This window comes from Nicotiana attenuata, unplaced genomic scaffold, assembly GCF_001879085.1.
Source record: "Nicotiana attenuata strain UT unplaced genomic scaffold, NIATTr2, whole genome shotgun sequence".
In the NCBI taxonomy this organism is placed as follows: Eukaryota; Viridiplantae; Streptophyta; class Magnoliopsida; order Solanales; family Solanaceae; genus Nicotiana; species Nicotiana attenuata.
The window spans coordinates 437,591-447,462 of NW_017670564.1; the positions used below are offsets into that span (position 1 = coordinate 437,591).

General features: G+C 36.7%; 1 long non-coding RNA gene across 1 annotated transcript; it reads right to left on the reverse strand.

Annotated features, from left to right (window-relative positions):
• Window positions 1-7,153: 7,153 nt before the first annotated feature.
• Window positions 7,154-8,036, reverse strand: LOC109241017. The gene is made up of 2 exons (XR_002070173.1): window positions 7,661-8,036; window positions 7,154-7,516 (listed from the first exon to the last, which is right to left on the reverse strand). It is a non-coding gene; the product is annotated as an uncharacterized LOC109241017 (long non-coding RNA).
• Between the last annotated feature and the right edge of the window lie 1,836 nt (window positions 8,037-9,872).

Below are 9,872 nucleotides of genomic sequence, written 5' to 3' on the forward strand. Positions count from 1 at the left end.
ATAACTTGTCAATTACTATGACGATCTCATGTCAAAGGAAAATCTTACATTACATTCTTCAAGAGAATATCCTATTGACAGTTTATGGTAATTCTAACCATTAGGAATTATTCAATGAGTCGGTTCAATGATCATATCTCTATATGCATCATCTATCTATGTGATTCAGTTAATGAGATCAACTAATCTTTATTCTATGAAGACAATCACATACATATTGATCTAACCAGATTACTAATGTCCAAATTAATAATCTTGCGATCAAGAACAAATTTAGATTAAATTGTAAGAGACTTTGCTCTCATTCTCATGATCTCTATCACGATGACAAATCTCAAAATTTAATCAAGGACCTTATCAAATTAATCAAAATATTAATAATAACTATGATAAAAGAATGCCATATATTTTTATATCAAATAACGTTCACAAAAATATGTTCAAATCATCAAATATGAAATTGGATCTAGGGTATATCTATTATATCCCTAACATATCATGTGTAAGAACTTTTTGAAATGACAAATATAAGTGGAAATGCAACCTAAAAACGATGAATTCTGGAAGCGATATGACATTGAACTTAAAATGGTTGAATACATGTGTATGTTTAGTGATTAAGTTATTTGATGCTATTATAAGGTGCAAATATGCGTAGCCTAATCTTTTGTGACGACCCAAAGGGTCATCACCGGATTTCTCTCTTTTTCCGTGCTTCCGAGGCCTTGAAAACCTCACCTTTAGCTGCCTCGATTTGCGTGCACAGTCCGAGCGCGTAGCCGGAAAGATTATATGTTAAATTCTGTGAAAAATTTCAAAATGTGGCTTTAAAATTATTAAAGTTGACTTCGGTCAACATTTTTGGTAAACGGATCCGGACCCGTGATTTGACGGTCCCGGAGGGTCCGTAGAAAAATATGGGACTCGGGTATGTGCCCGGAGTCGAAATCCGATGTCTAGAACCCTAGGAAAAGAATTTTTCTGTGAAATTACTTTTCTGAAATTATTAAGAAAAAATGGAAATGAAAATTGATTAAAAGACTATGGTATCGGGCTCGTAGTTTGGTTCCGACGCCCGGAACAAGTCTTAAATATGTGTTAAGCGCTTTCTGTAAAGTTTGGTCGAAATCGGACGTTATTTGACGTGTTTCGGACCTAAATATCTAAAGTTTGAAGTTTATGAAGTTTGATGAAAAAGTGATGATTTTGAGGTTTGATTCCTCGTTTATGATGTTATTTTGGCGATTTAATAGCATGGTTAAGTTCGTAGGATGTTGTTGAGTTAGTGTGTGTGTTTGGCTGGCCCCGAGGGCTCGGGAGTGTTTTGGAGGTGTGTCGGAGTGGTTTTTGAACATAGAAAGTTGCAGAAAAATCTGGTATTTGTGCACAGGGATTTCCTTCTTCGCGATCGCGCCCTTCCTCTCGCGTTCGCGTCGTACTGAGTCTCCCTTCTTTGCGTTCGCGTCTTGGACCTCGCGATCGCATAAGCCAAAAATAGGAGCCCAGTAATTTCCTCTTCGCGTTCGCGTTCAACCGTCCGCGAACGCATAGCTTTGCTGATCCCTTCATTGCGTTCGCGTGCCCCTCAACGCGTTCGCATAGAGCAAACCTCCGACCCCCAGTACATTCTTTCTACGCGTTCGCGCTTGAATCCACACGTTCGCGATGCTTACCCAATTTACCCTTCGCGAACACGGGCCCCTTCCCGCGAACGCGAAGGGAAATTTTGCTCAGTGATTTTAAATACTCCAAAACAGAACATTGACGGGATTTTTCGCCCAAAACACACGAACTCATCTTCTCCACAGCCCATAGGCGATCTTTAGAGCTCTTCTTCACGAAAGCTTCTTGGGTAAGTATTATCTAACTCATTTTCTTCATTTTCTATCATCATTTATCAAATTCCTAGACCTAAAACATGTAATTTAGGGTGTAAATTGGGGAAAAAGGGTAGAATTAGGGCTTTTCAGTTTTCTTTGATTTAGACCTCGTTTTGGGGTCGAATTTGAAAACAAATTGTATATCCGGGCTCGTGGGGGAATGGGTGACATGGAATTGGTTCGAACCTCGTGTTTTGACCAAGCGGGCCCGGGGTCGATTTTGGAATTTTTGGAAGAAAGGTTGGGAATTCATATTTAGGCATTGGGGTTAGTTTGTTTAGCTATTATTAATATTGTAAAGTCATTATTTCATAGATTTGACTGAGTTGGAGCCGAATTCGAGGGGTAAAGCTACACTAGAGGCTTGAGTCAATTTTTGGAGCATTCGAGGTAAATGTTTGGTCTAACTTTGGCTTGAGAGAATAGGAGTAGGGTCTTATTTGCTATTTGCTATGTGTTGAGTACGGTGTATAGGCATGGTGACGAGTATACATACGCTGGTGTCTAGCATGACCGTGTGTCCTTATATTGAGATTATCCTGAATCGTAGTGATTTCTTCCATGCTTGTTCGATAATTTCTGTATACTGTAAAGAGCATGAGACAGAGATTTTGAAATGACTCTTGGAGCGATGGCTCGAATGTTAAAGTGAAATTCAGTGAAAAGTGTAAGAAAGTGAAAGAGTTGATGATTACTCCCTTGCCGGGACGTGTTATTGGTTTTGTTGATTTTCTCCCTTGCCGGGATTTAGTTGCGTTGTTATATTCCCCTTGCCGGGGTTGCTGTCACCAGTTGTTCCCCCCCCCCCCCTAGCTCTTACTTGTGATTGTTGATTGGGTGAGGTTTGGTTATTTATATAATTGTGGATCGGTTTGCACGCCGCAACAACACTATGTAATTGTGGATCGGGTTGCACGCCGCAACAACACTATGTAATTGTGGATCGGGTTGCACGCCGCAACAACACTATATAATTGAAGATCGGGTTGCACGCCGCAACAATACTGTATATTTGTGGTTTGGGTTGCACGCCGCAACAGTATTGTATGTGAACGGATCGGGTTGCGCGCCGCAACAAAACTATAGCTTAATTGTGTTTATTCCGGATTTAAGTTTCTGTTGGCTATTCTATCCTTTAAGTTTAGACTTCCTGTTTTTAACTGTTGCCTCCCCATAGCATGTTTCCCCCTCCTTTTATAACTGTTTATTTCCTGTTTATTTTCCGCAATATATTTCATAACTGCACATGTTTATCTGGTAGTCTGGTCTAGCCTCGTCACTACTTCGCCGGGGTTACGCTAGGCACTTACCAGCACATGGGGTCGGTTGTGCTGATGCTACACTCTGTGCATCTTTTTGCACAGATCCAGGAGCAGCTTTTGGACCTCGGCAGTAGGATTTGATCGGGAGCTGACTTCAGTCCAGGGACTTTCGAGGTATCCTAGCTGACGTTCGCAGGCCGGAGTCCCTTCTATATTATTAGTTTGTTTTCCTTGTACCAAGACAAACATTGATGTACTTCTATTCTGACTTGTTTTTAGCACTCTTTAGTAGTTCATGAGTTAGCGACACCAGTCTTGGGTAGAGAAATGTTAAACTTCCGCATTTTTGGTTTTTCAGTTATCTATGCTTTTAAGACTTCCGCTTTTATTTAAATGACTCGTTTTATTTATATTGTTGAGGTGTTATCAGAGAATGTTTTGAATGCTTGGCTTGCCTAGCTCCGATAGTAGGCGCCATCACGACCCCCGATGGTGGGAAATCCGGTTCGTGACAAGTTAGTAGAAACATATTCAATTGTTATTCACAACGTTTGGGAAGTTGATTTCGTGGAATTTAGTAAGTCTAACGAAAGTAATTGATAGGTTAATTCCTTGTGGGTTCGACTCTGGACTAAATACTCAGATTATATTTGCAACGTCCGCGTGTCCTTTTTATAAGGCATAGTTGGGCGTGATCAAAAGCATACTAAAGTATGACTGTAAGATGGAAATCTGAATATAAGCTAAAAGCTAAACAAGAGTCTGAACTAGAAACTGATTTGGAACTTAACCGAAGTTTAAGCTGAAACTATGCTGAAACTGAACAACTATCTGAATTGGTACCCGTCTTGTGTTACGGGTTATATCCCCCTAATCAGGTAACTGTAAAACTGAACTAGCCTCATGTATAGTCATGCTATGTAAACTGTAATTGTATACGCGTACATGACATGCCTGACTGGTGTTATGGGCTATATCCGACCAGCAGGTAAATATATAATCAATAGGCTCAGCTGGTGTTATGGTCTATCTCCTCCCAGCATATAATCAATAGGCCCCGTTGGTACTATGGGCTATCTCCCCTAGCATATCATCAATAGGCCTCACTGGTGTTATGGGCTATATCCCCCCCAGCATAATCACTGTAAGCATGTATGAGGCATAACACATGTGGCAACATCATATGGACTCAAGAGATCATGAAGGAAACCATAAACGTAATCACAAACGTAATCTGACGCTCGTCGTTCACAAGTTGGACGGAACAGCCTATCACCATTTTAGGGAGAAAATGAGTACGTACATCAGATAATAAGGTTAATTAACTCATTAGTATCCCTCTATAATCAATTTAGAACCAAGGAACTCAAGATTTGTCTAACTCTTCGAATTTCCAAAAATTTCGGCAGAGTTTCCCCTAAAACTGGATGATCCCAAAAAATAACAGTAAGCACCACAACATATACGGGAATGGATATCAGGCCAAGATGATAACATCATACTAAAGGAGATCCAGTTATACACAATAGTGTCAAACGATCGACAAAACGGAAATGTGAATGTAATGTCGACTCATATTGGCTAACTTGTGACATGAAAGTCTAAATATAATTTAGGAATAATCTAAGTATCAACAAATGACAATTAATCTTATATAATCTTAAATGAAACTATTAGGATCATATGGGAGTTAGGTATACATAAAAACATCATAGGAACGGAACACGCGGAAGTCCGGATGGCATAAGCCAAATTGGCGATTTTCTCCTTTTATTTTTGTTGTGTTTTGAAGTTCCAACCTAAACTATTTTCTTTCATAATTCACATGGAATTGAATAATATACAAGGATACAATGCATGCTGATATTTCTCTTTAACAACCCTTAAAAGATCAAGAAGAAAGGCTAGAACACAGCTAAATCAAATCATGCTGAAAACGAAATGAAAACCCTACATACCTCTTGTATTCTTACTTCCAGACCTTGTTCCCTTTGATCCACATCCTTACTTATGCTTGTATAACCAAAATACAGAGGTGAAAAATTTCCTTAGCCATGAAGCTCTTTCCAAAACACGAGTTATAAGGAGAAAGGGGGATGGAAAAATCTTACCTATGTCGTAAGGATTGTGTTGATGTGTTCGCGTCTTGATTTTGAGTTGCGGATGATGGAATTACTTCAAAACCCTAAAGGATGTATTTAGAATGTCTAGATAGACCTATTAGGTCTGATTTGGGTCAAAATGATCCTTAGTGACTAAGGCTACAACTTAATATATCAAGATAATTCTCAACTGACCTTGTGGGTTCCAAAGGGAGTTGCTTGTGCAGTCTCTCAAAAACCCGAATATCTCTCCACTCCGATGTTGTATAGACAAACGGTTTAATGCGTTGGATACTAGACTCGTAGATCATCAATTTGGTTGGTGGATCACCTCGTAATTCCGATTAGATTGAGAGAAAAGCTCAGTAATATTAGACCTAAAGTTTAAGTAAAATTATGAACGTAACTTGCGACAACTTTCGTCTTTTGTTTTCTAACTCGTTTGACTTTAAATCTTAACACACGACTATAATACGACTAAAATACCTAATAATTTCACCTCCATAGCATGTTAATCACCATAGTATCACCCCAAAAGTACGAGTTATAACATTCCCAACTTGTCGTTTCGACGAAACATATTTTCTTTGATTTGTTTAGCTTCTAAACCTTCCGACCCACTTGGTACTTGCAGTTCATGATCTTAAATATTTGTAACCTCCAAGGTAACATGATTAACTTACTTTATGTACTCTCAAAGATGTTCTAATTTCCGAGCATACATCAACTGACTTACGACGTACTTTTATGTACGAAAACATGGGGTATAACAATTAGAGAGGTGGGCTGGAACAATATTCAGGGGCGGATCCAGCCCTTTAGTATTGGGTTCATCTGAATCCAGTACTTTCGACGTGGAGCATAAATCTATGTATAAAAATTCATTAAAATTGCAATAAATAGTAGCTATGAACTCAAAAATTTAAAAATATAATGGGTTCAATGCTAAAAACCTTAAAAGTTGAATCTATAGAATTTAAATTTTGGATCCGCCTCTGACAATATTTGAAGATTGTCAAATTTAATTTGATATTAGGTGAAATGAATATAAATAGAAGAAGAAAAAAATATAAACACAGAGATCAAGAATTCAATTTAGCCGTAAAGAAAGAGAGGCAAATATCTTAGGAAGCAATAACTGAGATTATGGCAGAACGTTTGCATCCTAAATGTTATTTTCAATCTGACTCATTCACATGTGCATAATATTTTCATGTTCTTTTCATTGTTCCCTATTGTTTTTTTATTTTTTAATGACCATTTGGTTTCTAAACAGGCAAACACTAGCTCAATTAATTTAGATTCGTGCTGGTTAAGGGCCCATAAAAGAAAAATACATTATTTATCAAGAATTTTGTTATTTTTAATATTTCGAACTCGAAATTTCTAATTAAAAAGAGGAATCTCATCAATTCTACCGTATCGGTTGATAATTCTATTAGTTTTTATTACTTCTCAGTTTGTCTCTGATTATTTATGCACACAATGCTCATCTAACATTAGCACATGGAATCACATTTTAATACCTTTTTTTTCTTCTGACTCTTCTTTTACAAAGTTGTACTAGAAATCCCCACAAAAATAACAATAAAATATATTTAGGATGTTTTCTTTTCCAAAATTCTATTTCGTTTTACGAAAATAATTTTTTATAACAAACAAAAGTTTGGTCATATATAGTTGGAAACAAATTCATCAATATGATACAATAGAAGGAAAATCAATCTAGTAATTCCTACATTATAATAAGTTGATCCACAATTTTCAATTTTCTGAATCGAAGTACATTTAAAAAAATTAACAAACTATTAAGAACATTCACACAAGCATAGCAACTTACGATATCTGAAGAGTTTAACTTCCATACACAGATCACCTAAAAATAAATACAAATAATTTTAACATAATAAGTAAAATTAGTTCCGATAGATAAGACAGACAAATTTCTACAACATGTTAAATTACACTGATAATGTAAAAAAATATTACACCATCACTATATATAAGCTAAATTCAATAAATAAATATATCAACACTACCACCCAATGTTATCCTTCCTAGCTAGTAAAAGAAGAAAAAAAAGGGTAGCCTGATGCACAACCGCTATGCGCAGGGTCCGGGGAAGAGTCGGACCACAAGGATCTATTGTACGCAGCCTTACCCTGCATTTCTGCAAAAGGCTGTTTCCACGGCTCGAACTCGTGACCTCCTGGTCACATGCCAGTAACTTTACCAGTTACGTCCAGACTCCCCTTCTAGTAAAAGAGGAAAACTACAAAAATTTCAGAAAGAGAAAAAATCTTAAATGCTCTTTCTTCTTTGTATCCTAAATTGTTAAAAAAAATTAAAAAAATTAAAAAAAAATTAAAAAAAATGAAAAGAGAGAGAGAGAGAGGGGGGAATGTCATTGATGTACTTTATTTCCAATAGGATTTGAAGAACTTCGAGGCCTTTTCCTTAAACCATTTTCCACAGCTTTCTCATGCTCTACAATTGCTCCATTTACTTTGCCAATATTAGTAGAAATTGAAGTAAAAGAAACCATTAATCTTCTTGAATATTGATGTGAAAATGGCCTAGCAGAAACCATGAATAAATGAGAGAAAAATAAGGCTAAAATAAGAAGAAATAATGTTCTATAACTGTTTTCCATTGGAGGAACTTTAGTTTCAAAGAAGGAAAGAGCAAAGAAAATTCAGATGAAAAATGGAGATAAGTATATTTAGTTTACAAGAAAAACTTAGGTTTATAAGAATGGAATTGGAAATCCATACTTGAAAATCAAGCTATGCCTTGTGATTAAGTCTGACAAAACATGTGTCAATGGATAAAAATATAAGAAAATGTAAGTAATATTTAAAGGGTAGTCATAGTTTTATAAGTCAAAAGTTGCCTCCACACTTTGGACAGATCATAATTGCGAAAAAAAGACGGATTCATAATTTAAATTCCATGAGTTTAATTTTTAAGTATTTTTTCCAGCGAATTCATTACAATTTTGTAATTATGAGTTTAAATTTTAATATTTTTTATAAATATAATTATATTATATGGCTTGCAGCCAATACTATCACAACCTAATTTGCACGAGATCCAACAACCGAAGCTACTGGTAGTCCCGAGGGGGCGGCATCCTCCTATAATAGTTAGCAGTACTGAACAAGCGAGTTATCGATTCGAGGAAAGAACACGATCGCCTTTGGAAAAAAAAAGGAACTCGCTAGGCCTTCAGAACAAAGGCGTCAAAAATATTGAGTTCAGTTAAACCTGTTGATCATTGAAATAATGACATTGTATAGCCGCCGTAAAAATAATAGCCGAAAAAATATATAAAATTTGTATATTTTCTGTATATATATACATTATGTCTGTTATATACAAAATTATACAAATTTTATACACTTTTTTGGCTACCAGATGTAAATAGTTTCTGGCACGGGCTAAAAGTGACAATACCTCTTGCTCATCTGCCACTACTTGTGAAACAATTTCTAAACTATATTTTATGTCAAAAATATTGAGTTCAGTTAAACCGGTTGATTATTTGCTACATCCGCCACTAATTGTGAAGAAAGCTCTAGACTATAATTAGTAACCTTTTTGTTAATATTCAGAAACTTGACTTAGAAGAGAGGGAAATACTTTTTTTTTTTTTCCTCTTTACTTTGTTTTATAATAGGATAGGAGTTGGAAAGCAGCAAAACATGTGAGAGCTAATTTGACTAATATTTAGTAGATCTGATCTTTGATTCAAAGAAATCTTCTTAAGTTTCAAGACTATATAAAGAACATGATCATGTGACTTTTCACAAGACAACAACACATTTAGTCACTTTGTTTTTTGTCCTTTGCTTGTATTATAATATGCATTTGATCAGAGGTTTTCAAGTGTCAAACAAACACAGCTAAGGTTAGTTGGGGAAGATGTAATATGCTCTTAAAGAGTAGTAACAATTACCAAAATCAGTTATGACTTTTTTTTTTTTTTGCAGGGGAGTCTTAGAGCAACGATAAAATTATTTCCGTATGATTTATAGATCACGAGTTCGAACTGTGGAAGCAGCCACTAATGCTTGCATTAGGATAGGCTGTCTACATCACGCCCCTTGGGGTGCAGCCCTTCCCAGGATCTACGATATGCCTTGTGCACCGAGTTGCCCTTTAAATATGTCTTTTATTAGGATACGTTGAATTGGTCGTATCACGTGCAACGTCCATCAAGTGACTGGAGGCCTTTGGCATCCCCCTCCTTGCGGTTAAGGTAACGACTTCGGGCATGGCCAGCTCCCATAGTGTGACGGGCGGTGTGTACAAGGCCCCGGGAACGAATTCACTGTCGTATGGCTGACCGACGATTACTAGCGATTCCGACTTCATGCAGACGAGTCGCAGTCTCTAATCCGAACAGAGGACAGGTTTTTAGGGTTAGCTCAACCCCGTGGGATCGCGACCTGGAAAAATGGTAGCCTCAGGAGAGCTTCAATCAACAGAGATAAAGTAAAGAGTTCTTTCTTTCCATTATGAACATGCAACTTTGCCAGCTTCTTCCGATGTCCCCTTTTCGTTAAGTCTAAAATCTTTCTAAAAGATATACCATTCATCAGAATATTGCACCTAAAAAAAAAAAT